Source organism: Portunus trituberculatus, chromosome 40 (assembly GCF_017591435.1).
Source record: "Portunus trituberculatus isolate SZX2019 chromosome 40, ASM1759143v1, whole genome shotgun sequence".
Taxonomy (NCBI): Eukaryota; Metazoa; Arthropoda; class Malacostraca; order Decapoda; family Portunidae; genus Portunus; species Portunus trituberculatus.
In genome coordinates, this window is record NC_059294.1 from 1,717,501 (window position 1) to 1,735,000 (window position 17,500).

A 17,500-nucleotide genomic window follows, 5' to 3' on the forward strand; every position below is an offset into this window, starting at 1 on the left:
AATAGGACTATACTGGAAAGAAAATTAAATGGAGAGAAAAAGAAAAAGACTAACGAAAGGGCGGATGATCTACGTGAAGGAGGAGGTGAAGTGAAGTCATTAAAAATATCTCTTGCCTGTCAGTCTGTCACTGAAATATAAAGTTGCGTAAAAATACCAATAATGTTTACATGGAGGAGAAAACAACAATAGGACATATCTCAAATCTAAAATAATCAGAAGAAATCCAAACAAACAAAAAAATAAATAAATAAAAGAGCTAAAATTTGAATACATAAACTTATATATATATGAATTGAAAATGACGGAACCCCACTTAGCCAGAATGCGTGAGTGAGGAAAAAAGACAGAAAACAATAGCCTCAGCAGAAGTACACTACAGGCTCATCTCAAACGGCGACCACAGAGACAAACGGGAAACAAACTATGGAGTAAATAATAAACACGTGGTGGGAGAAGTGTACGTGGACGATAACACTCAGGAGGAAAAATAAGATCCCTTGCAAAATGTTCACACCGCCACACTGCAAATGAATGGCGCGTGTTTGCAATATTTATAGCTATTTGAAGGTTTGCTCTGCTGATCGTAAATAATCATGAGTTGTCATTTCCAGACGCTCTGCATTCTGGATGAGTATTGTCATTTTTCAACTTTAGGTTGATTTTGGTGTTGTTGTTGTTGTTGCTCTTGCTGTTGTTGTTGTTGTTGTTGTTGTTGTTGTTACTATTGTTGCTGATGATCTTGTTGATGATGATGATGATGATGATGATGATGATGATGATGATGATGATACTAATAATAATAATAATAATAATAATAATAATAATAATAATAACAAAAATAATAACAATAATAATGATTATAATAATAATAATATTAATAATAATAATAATAATAATAATAATAATAATAACAACAACAACAACAACAACAACAACAACAACAACAACAACAACAACAACAACAACAACAACAACAACAACGATAGGAAAAACAACAACATTTTTATTAATAATGTTACTGTTACTATGCATATTACTGTTATTATAATTACTGAGACCTATAACATATATCACTACTAACACTACTAATACGGTCACTACTACTACTACCTACTACTACTACTACAACGACCACGGCTTATAAAGGGAACAAGATTCAATCCACACAAGATAATGTTGGCGAAAGGCTTAACTTTTACACCTACACTGTTTGCCATCATTATTTACATCATTACACTCCTAACCTAACCTAACCTAACGTAACTTAACCCCTTCAGTACCCTCACGTGTTTTCATACATATTCTGGTTACTATTTGGCGATTTCATACAGCTTCAGAAACTCATGTGGGGATTAGAAGAGTGAAGGGTGTGTGCATTAGTCTTCTGACCTCCATAGACTCTACCTAATATGAGTAAAATCATCTAATCGCATCCAAAACTCGTAGTAAAAATGCGTCCCAGTGCTGAAGTGGTTAAAGATGACTCATTTAACATAAACATCACACACATATGCAGAGTTTGGCGCAAAAATTCGTAGCAAAGGAAAGAACATTATAATTCTAAAGAAAGGACATCATAATTCTAAAAGTGGGATTCAGAATTTAGGCATACCAATTTAACAGAGCTGAAATCGGAATTATTATAAAGAGAGACAGCGCTGTTTTATGCAACACAGCCTGAACCTTTGTGGCTGATGGGAACAAAGGCACACACAGCCATGAATTGTTAAATATTACATGTTGAAGGTCTGCCTGGTTTGTGAAATTTGTATCATTTAACTATATATTTATTTTTTTTTTTCAATCTCAGTTACATTTATCTCTTGATTCACTAAGGTATTATTTTTTTCTTTCTTTCCATTCATTTATACATTCATTCAATCCATTATTTGATATTTTTCATTTGTTTAGTCATTTGATTACAAATAAATTTTTTATACAATATTTACTTTTCTCTTAAGGTAAAATGAACTACTAACTCTTTTCCTCACTTTGAGTTTTATGAGTACCACAAAAAAAAAAAAAAAAAATCTAAGTTCACAAGGCAAGCAGATTTTTTTTTTTTTTTTTTTTTACATTATGCCCTACAGCATACCTGAAGAGTATATGTGGGGAGCGCTGTCCAGCTTCCGCCCATTAGTGGCACAAGCAAATTTATTTATAGTGGTACCCATATTAGGGCCCATATCACCACCGAAGTGCACCATTAGTATAACCACCTAGAACCTGAGTATCATGGTGACATGTAGGTAACTTTAAACCACTCGACAAATAGCATAGCTTCATAGCGGTAAGTGGTGGGATTCGAACCTACGCGTGAACGTCTGCCAGATCCCACACTCGCCACCTTATCCACTACGCCACCGCCTCCCGTCTTGGATGTTACAATGTTCAACACCAGCTTTGGCTTTCCTCTCCCTTCACTGACCATCCTGGTGAACTAGCCTTCAACTTTTCTATCCTCCATGACCTAGAGCAACTGGTGCAACATCCTACTTGTATTCCTGACCGACTTGGAGATCAGCCCAACATTCTTGATCTTCATTGTTTAAGGAGAGCAGACAAGGAGACACACACACACACACATATTCACTCTCTCTCTCTCTCACACACACACACACACACACACACACACACACACACACACACACACACACACACGAAGGAAAAAGGCAAAAGAACGATATAACGATATAACGTTTCAAAATCATTCGCCAATTTAGTTCAGGAGTTTCGATAATCTTCTTCTAATATAGCTCAAGTCAGAGGAAGGAGGAGTAAAGCTAGAGAATTCTATCCTTCAAGAGTTTACCAGTGAAAGGAAAAAACGAATTAAATAACTAATGGGCGCGCAAGCACTACAGCTATTATGAAATTATACTCTTATTGTAAACTTCACCTTTCTTTCACCTATCTCGTCGTGTGTGTAAAATTTCCTATACTTAAGAGAAGTAATAAGAGTAAATCTTAAAAAAGAGCCTACTTTACCAAATAAACTGTTAATGGATCCAATTCACACACATATTTCGCACATTATTCTTGATGCGCGAGCAAAAAATACTCTTCACTCACAGCAATCCAATCTTCCTTCTCGTCACATGATTATTTTTCTTTATTTTTTTTTCATTTATCTTCTGCACGAAAGTAATAAAAATACGTTTGAAATGTTTGTGCGCCACTTTGTACTTATAATTCTACTTTTAAAGCTCCATTCCTCTCCTCACATATTTCGTTAAAAACACACATTTACGCACCTTTTTATCAATGTAACTCCCGTAAAGATATTGACAACACGAAAAGTATGTGAAATAGAAAAGAAAATAGAGTACGAGATATTTCGCTTCCAACTTTTTTTTTTTTTAACGTTGATATGATGATGATGGTAGCGATAAAGATGAAGATAAGGAGGAGGAGGAGGAGGAGGAGGAGGAGGAGGAGGAGGAGGAGGAGGAGGAGGAGGAGGAGGAGGAGGAGGAGGAGGAGGAGGACGAGGACGAGGACGAGGACGAGGACGAGACGAAGACGAAGACGAGGAGGACGAGGAGGACGAGGACGAGGAGTAGGAGGAGAACGAAGAGGAGGAGGAGAACGAAGAGGAGGAGGAGGAGGAGGAGGAGGACAAAAACAACAATCCCTTTTATCACTACTGCTTTCCTTCCTCTTTATTTCTAGTCCTGCCATCAGCATCGTGTCGAAAGGACCTGCATGATTCTGTGGGAGTGCCATCATTCACTTTTACAATAACTGCACGTATCGATAAAGAAACACCATTAAACAAAAACTCTCTCTCTCTCTCTCTCTCTCTCTCTCTCTTAAACCTTTGGATCTCAATCTAATTAACATTTTCGACAAATAAATGAAAACGTACCCCTTGCATAAATATGACGTATTTCATATATGTAACGCTGCATATTTATATTTCACAAACAGAATCTATATCGCGAGCCATGAAATAATGATAATCACCGCGAGTATTATTGAGCTAGGAAATTTAAATGTTTCTATATATAATTTATCCTTGCCTTGGATTTAATTATTTGTGCACTGTTCAAAATTTTCACTCTTAGTATATGGGTTCGCATTCGTGTCCAGATTAAAAAGAATGCGGAGAGAGAGAGAGAGAGAGAGAGAGAGAGAGAGAGAGAGAGAGAGAGAGAGAGAGAGAGACGGTTACGACCACCACGTAGTCTATGTTTACGACTCACTCAAGAAGAAACACAAACACGGCGCTGAGTTTCCATAAGGAAACAAAAACAATAATGGAACAATCAGACTTTAATTTGTAATGTAAATATGACTATTACTGTTGTTCTTCTCAACGTGCACTTCCTTTCCTGAGAGAGAGAGAGAGAGAGAGAGAGAGAGAGAGAGAGAGAGAGAGAGAGAGAGAGAGAGAGTTGTATATCGAGGTGCTCATGACACACGCCCGCTCAGCGCTAAGCTCTAAGCACTCACTCGTAACGCAATTAATTTGCCGTTTACTCAAAAGAATGGCCGCCAGGGTGGGGAATGTAATTTATGTGTGTAATTAATAAGCACAGGAGTTAAATCATCAAAAGTGGTATAATATCTCTTCAGAAGAGGTTGTTTTTACAGTCATGATTCTAATTACCTTTGGTGCTTCAATATAATGGCTGACGGTGAAGCGTGGCAGGTGCACAGACAGGTGAAGTAATAAGGATGAGTCTGCCTGGCGCTGCCTCCAGCAATACGCGCCGTCTGCACCTTATAACCACCCCATCTCCACCACGTTCAGGTAATTGTTTCTGAGTTACTGATCACCATGACTCAGTGATTAAATTCCATTATTATAATAACTGTCCCCTGGAGGCCTAATTTTCAATAATAAACAAACATCTGTAACATTTCCTTCCGCACTGTTACACAACTTTAATTGTTACATACGTATCACCATTGTTATAGTTAATAATTTAAAAATACTATAATCTGTATTTCATCGAAACAAAGTAATATATGCTTTCTTTGCTTAAAGAAATGCAAAAAGTAGTTCTATTCATTCCGGATAATCAGTGCAGGCTTATGTCTTGATTCATTTGTTAGGTTCACCTGCTTGCTAGTAAAATCAAGGTGATTGAAACTCTTTGCTTAATCAACGTGTTTCAGTCTTTCAGCGTCTCACCTCGCTCAAATCGCAACAGCTAAGGATGTCTGCCCTCAGTTTTATTAGGTTTGCTTCTCTTACAAAAGAAGGATGGCAAGGGACGCACAAAATGGGAATTGCGCTCCTTTATTTATTTTCTTGGATCGACCAACATGTCATAGTTGTAGTGTGGACTATTATTTCCTTGGTTTCTTCTTTTCCTCCACACACACACACACACACACACACACACACACACACACAGCTATGAAAACGAAATGCAAATATGCAGAAATTCAGTTCTACAAAATAGGACGCTTAATCTGGAAAAAAAAAAAAAAATTCGTGTAACACACACACACACACACACACACACACACACACACACACACACATGTAGAAGGCTCGGTGAAACGTAAATGTAAAGAAAATTGGGAACCACGTGTCTAGTATGGCAGTAATAAAAGAGTGGCGAAATTCGACATTTTCTTATCAAGCTCCTTATCAAACAAAAAAAAAAAAAAAAAAAAAAAAAAAGAAAGATTGGATAGAAAAAATAAACGAATATGATAGCGTTGCGGTTTATCACATACAAAACATGAATAGGTCAATACATGAAACTAAACAAGTAATCAGGTAAATACTCACCCTAATTAATCAAAAGTGACTGTCGCCCTGGAGAGACCGAGGAACCGGGTTGAGACGAGGCGAGAATGACGTTATGGGAGAGATGGGTGGTGCTCCTTACACCCAGAATGTTGATAAGCCATTTTTCACTCTCTAATTTAGATTGCTATTTCAACTTCTGTCGTAAATCACATCAGATAACATAGACACACTTTCCTTTCCAGTCTCAGCCTATGCACCCACGAGTAAATCAAGTGAAACAAGTGAAAACTAGCTGGACGTATTTCAAGGCGTCATTTAAACACTTCCTTACTGATCCACAACGCCAGCTATTCTATCGTGTGGTGTTCGATGATGTCCTTGTATTGGTAATACCATTGCCCTTGCCCTATGTCAATTTCGCCGTCAAATTAAGCGCCAATCACAAAAAAAAAAAAAAAAAAAAAAAATCAATGCACCCTATCACGTGTTCCTGTACATACTGAATCACGTGTCCAGCAGCAGCATACAAACTAATGAAAACTAAGAATAAAATGGTTATATATGTATTTAATTACGATAGTAATCAGTATATCTTGATTTCCTCTGTGACTAGGCTATTTCAATTTTACAATTAAATATGAAAATAAAAAGACAATGGACCTCTGATAACAATCTTATGGAGGGAGTATGTATGTTTTCGGTTGTGTTGGTCACCCTGGAAAAGATTCCACAAATTTTATGACGACATAACACAAAAGACATTTTTTTTAATTATTTCTCATCACATAAATACTATACATATTTTTTTTATGACAAAAACATATTAAAAACAATTATTTAATTCATTGTATGTTAAGCTTAAACAGTGCCTGGATGAGGACAAGCCATTAAGCCACTGGGAAAGCATCAGGGTTGGTCTGTTTGGATGGATGTGACGTATTGCTAGAAGTGAAAATATTCTTCATTTGTTATAAGCCTTTAAAAGTGTCAGAGTGGTTCAATGGAGTGAAATTCGTGTTTGAAATCGCTGTGATAGGTGGTGTTAGGCTACATGGTAGCAAGGTTGTGAAGCTGGCAGACAGTGGTGGGCTGGAGGACAAAATACGAGGTAAGGAACTGATTAATTGTCTCGTTCATCTTCATGGTTGAGGTATACTTGAAGGATAATCATTATATGCTTCTCCTATCGTTCACTTCCCAAACAAAGGCGTAATGCAGGTAGAGGATAATGAGGCACACACTGCCTCATCCTAATCTTCTTTACATGTGCTTTTCTCCTTCTAGCTTCTTTTGTCACCAGCACCAGGTCTTCCTTGTCTATCTTTTCAATGCCATTTACTATTGTGTGTGTTTTCCTGTTAACCTTTTCTATGGCATCTCTTGGTTTTCTTTCCTATTGAAACATTATATAGATTTGTTGCAGGAAGGGAACGTGCACCACTTATTATATTCTATTTACGATTAATGTTTACTTCCGCAATTGTTTTTTGTTTGTTTTTTTATGTAAGTGGAGAAACTGGCCAAAGGCAAGAAAAAAAAAAAAAGGCACACTTAATTGGCAATCCCCTTGCAGGTCAAAGAGTTAGCTTAAATAAAGCAACAAATGTCTTGTTTCTATTTTCTACAACCTCAAGTATGTCATCTCCAGGCGTAATGATATACATTACTTGCAGCCTAGTTGTGCTTGGAATGCGTGTAAGAGTTACAAGCCTAAGAACATTAAAGTGCAGCCTACTGTTCATTACATAAAGACAATGTAGAGTGTTGTTAGGCTATCGAGAATAAGCTTTTTTTTTTTAGAGTGCCTCGGAAAGCAATGTTCTCCCGAGAATGGTGACGACATAGAACTTGTGTTTGTGACAGAAATGTTTATTATTGTTGTCTTCCTGGAGTGAGTATATTAATAATACACATTGAAGACCAGTGTTTCCTCGGGCGTTACAGGTGGTCATTACATACGGTCGCGTCAGCATAAGTGTTGTTTTACTGGACGAATGCTCCTGCTAATGGTGAATGTAGGTTGAGGGTATTTCTATTGCAATCAATTAACAGTTTAATTATTTGATTCCATTTTTAGAATTTGAGTAGTACGTCACTGGAGACCTTCTGCTCAGTAATGAAGTTAACTGACAGACCAATTTAATGGACTGATTGATATTCATGTATTGGTTTGTGGCTCGGCGTAAATCTATTTAATGGCAGTACCTTGGTCTCGCAATACCACGTGGCAGTACAACATTACAGTAATTGTCTTCCGCACACTTCGAAGTCAAGTTGATGGTGTTTGGGAAAAACTTGAAATACAACACGCGTTATACTCAGCGCGAGCCTATTAAAAAATAATAAATAAAAAAAAAATAAAAGTAACAATAATAAATTTGTATATTTATGAACATGTAAAATCATCTGACATTCTATTAGTACACCTGTCATGGACTAAAGCATCCAATTGTATTCATTAACGAGTCTCCAAGAACGACGTGGCAATCATAGCTATCAGACACGACCCTCGACAAGAAAGGGAAAAAGAGAGAAAGAAAAAGCCTCTGCCCATCATGACACGTTTCCGACAGCTTCTGATTGTCTTCTTCGGCCAGTGTCCCTCCCGCCCCACCGGCCAGCGCTCTTCTCACCCCACCTCCCACACCTGCAAATTCAACCCATCTGGACCTACTACCTACTCATTGTTATTTGGTGCATTTTTTTTTTTTTTTTTTAATTACAGACCACTCTGAGACGTCTTTTCTTATTCTTCAGCCACCTACAGGCATTGTACTACTTAAAACCTGCAAAATATTTTCTTATATTATCACTTTTCTTTTCGATGCGTTTAAAGATTCCAGACATTGCTTCCAGTAAAGTTGATTATTACATATCGTAGTTAAAGAGTGAAGTCCTATGAATTAAGTGTCTTGTCGCAAGTTATACGTATATATGGATTTTCAAGACAATCAATACCTGAAAAATGAATGATGGACTAATTCAAATTTTCGACATCTGTTATGCTTTGGTTCTGTATACTGTGTAAGGCAAGAAAGCTATGACTTTCTAGCCTCCTCATCTCGGTGTACGGTTACTCAAATGAAGAATGTCATTAGACTTCAAAGGATTAATGCATCAATATTCCCCACATATAGCATATCAATATTCCCCACAAAATCTATAGCGTCGTGATGAAATGGATACGAGAAGAATGTTAATGACCTTCTGGACTCAAGCGAAAATCTTCTAACGCGAACCAAACGATAAAATATTTTGATACTTTTACACTTTGTTTTCTGTCACAGTAATTTCATAGGAGGAACTATTGCATAATTAACGTCTATGTGTCGTACGTACTTATTCAGGCAAGTAGTAGTTATCAAAGGATTTAGTAAACACTATGTTACTAATGGTATTCAATTATGATTATGTTAGAGTGACGAAAAGCCTCAGTCGTATTAATGTTGCTATACATTACCCTTATTCAAAAGATAAATGCCTGTTAGCTACAATAGAATTTTACTAAAGCTGGGTTCGTAATAATATTCAATCACTTCTTCTTTTTAGTAGAGTGACTGTAAAAGCTACCTTCGCTCGTATCAATGATGCAAATGTTAGCAAAAGAAAAAAAAGTAAAAACACGCAGACCATCTCAGGTAAATGTGAAGGCAGTGAAATCTGAAGCTGGGAAATGTAGCAGTGAAATATAAATCACTTAGGGGAAAGAAACTAGAGTGAAAAGTTAGAGAAATTTTACCTTTTGTTCAGTGGGGTGAAAGAACGATGGAGTGGAAGAGAGAGAGAGAGAGAGAGAGAGAGAGAGAGAGAGAGAGAGAGAGAGAGAGAGAGAGTTAAAGGGAAAGTGGAAAAAGAGGAAGGTGGACTGAAAAGAAGAGAAAAATAAAAAAAAGAAAGAAAAAGAGTAAAGGCTGAGAGGATAATCACGTTAAGAATGAAAGCGAATAGAGAGAGAGAGAGAGAGAGAGAGAGAGAGAGAGAGAGAGAGAGAGAGAGAGAGAGAGAGGCAGAGTTAGAGGAAGATAGAATGAGAAAGAAAGAAAGAGGAGATGCGGACGTGGAGAATGAAAGCTAAGGAAGAAAAATTATGGTTTTAATGGAATGAAGAAGAAACATGGAGGGAAAATTTGGGGAAAGAGAATAGATGGAGAAGGAAAATAAGAGAGAACGAAGACATAGACGTAAATAAAGAGAAGAAACCAAAAGGAAGTTAGTGAAAAATACAACTGGGCTAGAGAGAGAGAGAGAGAGAGAGAGAGAGAAGGAAGGAAGGAGGAAAAGCGGGGCGTAGTCATTAATGCAGGAGATTATATGCTAATTGAAACCCTAACGAGGTGATGGAATGATGAGAAATAGGAAGAAGGAAGGAATGGAAATTGAAAGAAGAAAATAATGTATGGAATGTGTGGATGAAGTGGAAACGAGGGGAAAAATTAGTGGATCATTAAAGGAAAGTGGAGAAAGTAATAAAGAAAAGTATAAACGGAAAAGAAGTAAGGAAAAAGAAGAAGAAGAAGAAGAAGAATATCGATAAGAACAAAATATGGTGATACGTAGAAGAACGAAAAGAAAGGAAAATTGGAGGAAGGAATAAAGGAAGAATAAGTTGTTGAGGAAGTAATAAGAGAAAAAAAAAGTGTAAGAGAAGAGGAGAAGGAGAAGGAGAAGGAGGAGGAGAAAATCAATATGCAGAACAAAGTATGAGATCCGTAGAGGAATGAAAAGAAGGAAAAATGGAGGAAGGAATAAAAAAAAAAAAGATGAGGAAGAAGAAGGAAAAGAGGAAGAAAAAGTTGGCCTGGAAAACGTAAAATGAGGGTTGTGTAAATGGACTAAAAGAGGAAAAATCGTGAAGGAAGAAGAAGAAAAACAAGAGGCAGAGAAGAGTAAAAGTAAAAGGAGGAGGAAGAAAAGGAAAATGCTGACACAGGAACGTAAAGATAACGTAGAAATGAATAAACAAATAGATAGATACATAAAAACACGATAAATGAAGTAAAATAAATAAACACTGGAGGAAAAGAGTTGCAAGAGATAAAGAAGAGGTATAGGAAGAGAGTGAAGAAATATTACTTAGGGAACAAAATAAAATAAGATCTTGAAGAAGAGAAATTTTGGCGCAAGAAACGAAAAAAAATGAAAAAGAGGTAGGAATGAATAGAAAAATGAGAGAGAGAGAGAGAGAGAGAGAGAGAGAGAGAGATGAAAAATAAGACATTACGTTGGAACCCAAAGGAAAGGAAACAAGATACAAACATAAAAAGCATAAAAAGTCGACGTATGAATAAGAAAAGAGAAGGAATATGAAAAGAAGAGAGGGAAAAAGCGAGAGAATAAAAAAAATGTATTTCACGAGGGAAACAAAAAAATATAGACCTAAAAGAATAATTTTGAACGAAATAAAACAATAATACCAAAAAGAGAAAAAGAATATGAAAAGAAGAGAGAATGAGAGAGAGAGAGAGAGAGAGAGAGAGAGAGAGAGAGAGAGAGAGAGAGAGAGAGAATAAAAAGAAAATATTACGTACATTGGCACCAAAACGAAATAAAAAATGTAGACATAACAAAATTAAAATTGTGACGTTAGGCACGCAAAAAAATAGATAGAAAAAATAATATAGAAGGAATAAAGAAAAAAAGAATAGAGGAGAGGAGAAAGAAAAGCAAAATATATTACGTAGCAACAAAACAAAGGAAAACAAATCACAGGACAAAAAAAAAATGAAAAAACTAGATATGAATAAAGAATAAGGAAAAAAAAAGAGGAAGAGAAAACGAACAGAAAAATAAAATAGGCGAGGAGAAAGTAAGAGAAAGAAAGAAATCAAGGTGAGATATATTAATGGTAGTAAGGACTGACTGCAAAGGGAAAGTAATGCCTCCTTCGGTGCAAGAGAATGCTTCAGTTATGTATGGGACTGGCATATCTACGTACGTGCTCCAGTTTTTTTTTTTTTCTCTCTCTTATTTTTTTTTCTTTTCTTTTTGTGGCGGCTCGTAATATTTCATGAAACTCGAGTCTTCTGTGCTCGATGTTTTCTGACGCTGCCTCGGAAAGAACTCCCACGAACATTATTATTCAAGACTTCCTTTTTCCTTTTTCGTTTCGTTCTTGATGATTTTCTTATTTTCTTTTTTTTTTTTTTTTACTTCACTTTGTTACTTTGTTTTTGTTCGTTTGTTTATCGGTCTGTCTATCTTTTCGTTTCTTTTTATTCTTTTTTTCACTTTCTTTTTCCTTTCTTTCATTCAGTATTTATTCTTTCTTTATTTCTTTAATTTTTCTTTCTCTTTTCTTTCCATCGTCCTTCCTTCCTTCCTTCCTTCTCTCCCTCCTTTATTTTCTTTCCTAGTTTGCTTCTTTCTATTTTTGATGGAATATGGTAGGTAAGTTTATTTTCATAAGAACAACGTGCACTTAGTGAATATACAGACAATATATTTTATCTATCGTTTTTTTTTTTTTTTCTTCCTGTCTGTCTTTCCTTGAAGTCTTTCTTTCTTCCTTCCTTCTTTCTTCTTTACTTTTCATTTTTTTCCGTCATTATTTTCGTTCCTTGTTTCTTCTTTTCTTTTCTTCTTTTCTTCTTTTTTTCGTATTCGTGTCTTCTTTACGTGTTCTTTCTTCATTTTTTTTATTACTTTAATCATGAAACCTGTCACTGCTTTCAATTCAACCGTAATGTAGATTGAGTTTTCCACGTGGAACGCCGTTATTTTGCTCCATTTTTTCCTGCAGAGTTTGTTTGTTTGTTTGTTTGTTTCTAAATTCATGTCAAGCTTTACTGGAGTTTACGCCTCGACATTTGCGTTTTCTTCGAGTGAAACTCTCCGTCCGACCATAAAGCTTACAGACTCCGTTTTCTATATGCACTGGATAGCCGAGTCAAGGTTAAACATGCTCTCTCTCTCTCTCTCTCTCTCTCTCTCTCTCTCTCTCTCTCTCTCTCTCTCTCTCTCTCTCTCTCTCTCTCTCTCTCTCTCTCTCATACTTGTCAACTCACGCATCAAGCGTGACTCACGCATTTTACCTCCATCTCAATCTCACACGCATCGCTTCTAAAAACTCACGCATTTTTGCAAATATTTCCCATATATTCTATTTAACATGATATTATCCGAGAGAAATTGTAAAACTGAATTTCCGGATTGTAAAACGTCCGCTTTCCCTCAGTTTTTAAGTCGATTACAGTCAACCAGCAATCGCTATACATAAATTTATATTGTACTTTGCTGTTATTGTTGTTGAGCGTGAAACAACGCCCTCCACCTCCACTAGTGGGTCGTCCTGGACCTGACCAGGGTCTGCGCCCACTGGACCACTGCTTTTCACTATACTTCCAGGGGTTGATAGCTATGCGCTCTCTCTCTCTCTCTCTCTCTCTCTCTCTCTCTCTCTCTCTCTCTCTCTCTCTCTCTCTCTCTCTCTCAGACTATTTTCAAAGACCACAGAGGTGATTAGTTGGATTTCTTTTTCTTTTTTTTTTTTTTTTTTTTTTTGTTACTGATGTAGAAATTTTATTAATCTGCGTCACTTGAATCATAAAAACCTCTGAAAATTGGTGTCACTTCAAACTAAAGCTTTTTGAAAGTAATCGAAATGAGGGTAAAAGAATTTCAGAATATGGTTTCTCTCTCTCTCTCTCTCTCTCTCTCTCTCTCTCTCTCTCTCTCTCTCTCTCTCTCTCTCTCTCTCTCTCTCTCTCCTGATTAAGACCGTCGTAAGCATGGTGGTGGGCCGCGTTGGGGTCGAGCATGGGCCTAGGTTGGGTGGCGAATCATGCACTGTTTGCCTGCTTAGGTCTGGTAATGGCGCCGTTAGTTCCTGTCTAGGGCGGTGATTTGTTGCTGACACAGAACTTATTTTTGTAGGTCAAGAGGAACGCTGTGAGTTTCAGTAATCGCAAGGGATGAAATGTGTCTCTCTTTAACTTCCTTCAGTGTCTTGGCATGAGTTTGATTTGGCTCTGGGTGTATTTTTTTTAATATTTTACTAGTTAAGTTTACGATGAGAGAGAGAGAGAGAGAGAGAGAGAGAGAGAGAGAGAGAGAGAGAGAGAGAGAGAGAGAGAGAGAGAGATTAGTAATCAAGGAAAGATGTACCAAGTAACAGAGTGACAACATAATCTCTGAAGATATATAGGATAACCTGAACATATTAAAAAATACAACTCCTTGAAGATTATGTAGAAAACCACCTTCTGTTTCAAAATATGAAAATATGTAGAAAACCCTAAATATATATATATATATATATATATATATATATATATATATATATATATATATATATATATATATATATATATAAATCCAACTTCAGTGTTTAGATCTGTCAAAACCGTCTTTTCTTATGACTTTTCATGGCGAGTGTGAATGGGAAGGAAACAGTTCAAATGGTAACTTCTTCAGCATTGGGATGCATTTTCATCACGAGTTTTTGATGTGATTAGACGATTTTATTGACATTACGAAAGGTCTATTGAGGTCAGAAGATTAATGGCCAGAGTCTACAATATTCTAACCCTTACGTAAGTTTCTGAAGCTGTATAAAATCACCAAATAGGAGGTAGCTAGTATGAACATGAAAATGCGTCATATCACTAAAGGGGTTATTGGAATGGGTCAGCGCTTTGGGTCAGTTTTTTATTTATTTATTTTTTTTTGTTAATTCATTTTATTATCTAAGTATATTCAAGTGATTAATAGAACATTAAATTGCAAGTTGAGAGTCATGTAATATAATCTGTGGGAACTGTGAGCTGTAAGTGAATTGTGGGATGGGATGTGAATACCCAAGTGTGTGTGTGTGTGTGTGTGTGTGTGTGTGTGTGTGTGTGTGTGTGTGTGTGTGTGTGTGTGTGTGTGTGAATGGAAAATGAAAAAATGGAAAGATGAAGCTATGAATAGAGGGAAAAGAAAACAAATTACAGACAGACCTTTAGATGTTCTTGTTGTGTTATTGTTATGGAAAGCAAGCTGTGTATGAATAAACATTTGTGGGTAGATCGTCTGGTTTGTTTTGTTTGTGTTTTATTTCTTGTTGGTTTAATTCATTTGTTGATTTATGTATTCATTCATTCATTTATTCATTTCGCACTTGTATTATAATCAAAACTGTATTGACATTGTATTTCAAGTCCGCTTATTGTTGTTGTATTTGTAATTTGTTTACTCTTTGTTTTCTTTATTTATGGTTTATTCCATGTTTGAGCTTTGATTCTTTTTTATGGATATTTCCCCTGCACATGACCTCGCTGCTGTTGTGCCAGAATTAAATAAACCAGTCTGCCGTGGAAATGACTTTATTTCATTTTCTTTCAGCAAGAATGTTATAACTCTGAAGGCATAAAGCAGATATACCGCAGAAAACCAATTATTTATGTATAAAAGCTGAAAGAGTGCAGTCTGTGAAAAGAATATGCAGAATCACATAGGTTACTTGTTTATGTTCATTGAATTGTGCAAAAGTAATCAATATTCTTAGTATACTTCATAACAAGAAAATACAATACAAAATGGAAAACAGTCAGATTTGTAGTTTTCTTTTCTTTTATTTATTTTTACGTTCATTAAAACATAAAAAAATCATCAATGTTCTTCGTATCTACAGGTAACATAATAATAGTTGCAATGGACAAACCACACTGCACGCAAACGCGTAACAGCAAATGAGGAAATAGTCTAGAATATATATATATATATATATATATATATATATATATATATATATATATATATATATATATATATATATATATATATATATATATGTATATATATTTGACTTAATTTGCTTACGTGCCCACGGTCTTGAATCTTCCGAGTTTTCCACCATCTTGCTTCCACTCAATAGTCACTCTCTAAGTTAATTTATCTGTGCTGTCTATCTCTCCCCTGACTCCTCTGACTATAGTATTTTTTTTTACTATTTAACTTCCAAAGGTGGAGCACATTCTATCCTTCTATCCTTTCGCTGAGATCTTCATCCTTGGAAATTTCAATGTTCATCACCAATTTTGGCTTTCTTCTCCCTTCACTGACCATATATACTGGTGAACTAGCAACACCCTACTCGTGTTCCTGAGCGTCTTGGAGACACACACAACATTCTTGATCTCTTCCTTACCTCTAATCCTTATGCTGTTATCATGTCATCTCCGTTGGCCTCCTCCGATCACAACCTCTTGTATCTTTCTCCAATCTCTTTTTAGAACCCTCCAAAGCGGAGGTGCCTCTGGCTTTTGCCTCTGCCAGTTGGGAGGATCTGAGCAAGTATTATGCTGATTTTCCCTGGAATGACCACTGTTTCCTTATCAGAGACCCATCTATGTGTGCTGAATGCATAACGGAGGTGATAGTGTCTGGCATGGAGGCGTATATTCCTCATTCTTTTTCTCAACTTAAGACTTCTAAACCTTGATTTAACACAGCCTGTTTTCGTGCTATACATGATAGAGAGGTCTCCCACAAAAGGTACCTGAGCCTTCCATCACCTGAATCTCATGCACTTTATATTTCTGCCTAAAATCATGCCAAGTCTGTTCTTCAACTTGCCAAACACTCCTTCATAAATAGAATATGTCAAAATTTCTCAAACTCCAACTCTCCTCGAGAATTCTGGCATCTGGCCAAAAATATCTCCAATATCTTTACTTCTTCATCTTTCCCTCCTTTATTTCATCCTGATGGCACAACTGCCATCACATGTGTCTCTAAAGCTGAACTCTTCTCTCAAACTTTAGCTAACAACTTCGCCTTGGATGATTCTGGACTTGTCCCTCCCTCTCCTCTAACGCTGTTGCGCTAGAGATATCAAGAGCTTTTGACAGAGTCTGGCTCATAGGTTTGATTTAACAACTGTCCTCATACAGTTTCTATCCTTCGCACTACCACTTTATCTCAAATTTCCTTTCCGACCGTTCTATTGCTGCTGTGGTAGACGCCCACTGTTCTTCTAAATATATTAACAGTGGTGTTCCTCAGGGTTCTGTCCTGTCACCCACCCTCTTTCTATTATTCATTAATGATTTTTAACAAAACTTCTTGCCCTATGCAATCCTGTTCGCTGATGATACCACCCTACACTTTTCCACGTCTTTTCAGAGACGACCAATCCTTCAGGAAGTCAACAGATCACGCAGGGACGCCACAGAACGCGTGACATCTGACCTTTTTAAGATTTCCGATTGGAGCAGAGAAAACTGAATAGAGTTCAATGCCTCAAAAATCAATTCCTTCATCTATCAGCACGACACAACCTTCCCGACAACTATCCCCTCTTCTTCAATGATACTCAGCTGTCCCCCTTCTTCTTGACTGAATATCGTCGGTCTGTCCTTTACTCATAATCTAATCTGGAAACTTCACATGTCATCTCTTGCTAAAACACCTTATAGGAAGTTGGGCGCTCTGAGGGTCTCCGCCAATTTTTCTCGCCCCTCCAACTGCCAACCCTATACAAGGGCCTTATCCGTCCTTGTATGGAGTACTTCTAGCATGTTTGGGGGGATTCCACTCACACAGTTTTGTTAGATAGGGTGGAATCAAAAGCTTTCTGTCTCATCAACTTCCCTCCTATGACTGACTATCTTCAGCCTCTTTCTCACCACTGTAATGTTGCATCTCTTGCTATATTTTATCGCTATTTTCATTCCAACTGCATGGTTCTCCTTCTACGGCCTCACTGCACAAGGCTTTCTTCTTCCTCTCACCCCTATTCTGTCCAACTCTAATACAAGAGTTAATCAGTACTCATAATCATTCATACCTTTCTCTGGTAAACTC

General features: G+C 36.7%; 1 long non-coding RNA gene across 1 annotated transcript in view; it reads left to right on the plus strand.

The window, feature by feature from the left end:
• Positions 1-6,626: 6,626 nt before the first annotated feature.
• LOC123516331 overlaps positions 6,627-17,500 on the plus strand; it is a 25,619-nt gene continuing 14,745 nt past the window's right edge. Inside the window, exon 1 of the long non-coding RNA XR_006678171.1 lies at positions 6,627-6,821. This is a non-coding gene — a long non-coding RNA (uncharacterized LOC123516331). The remainder of the gene's footprint in view (positions 6,822-17,500) is intronic.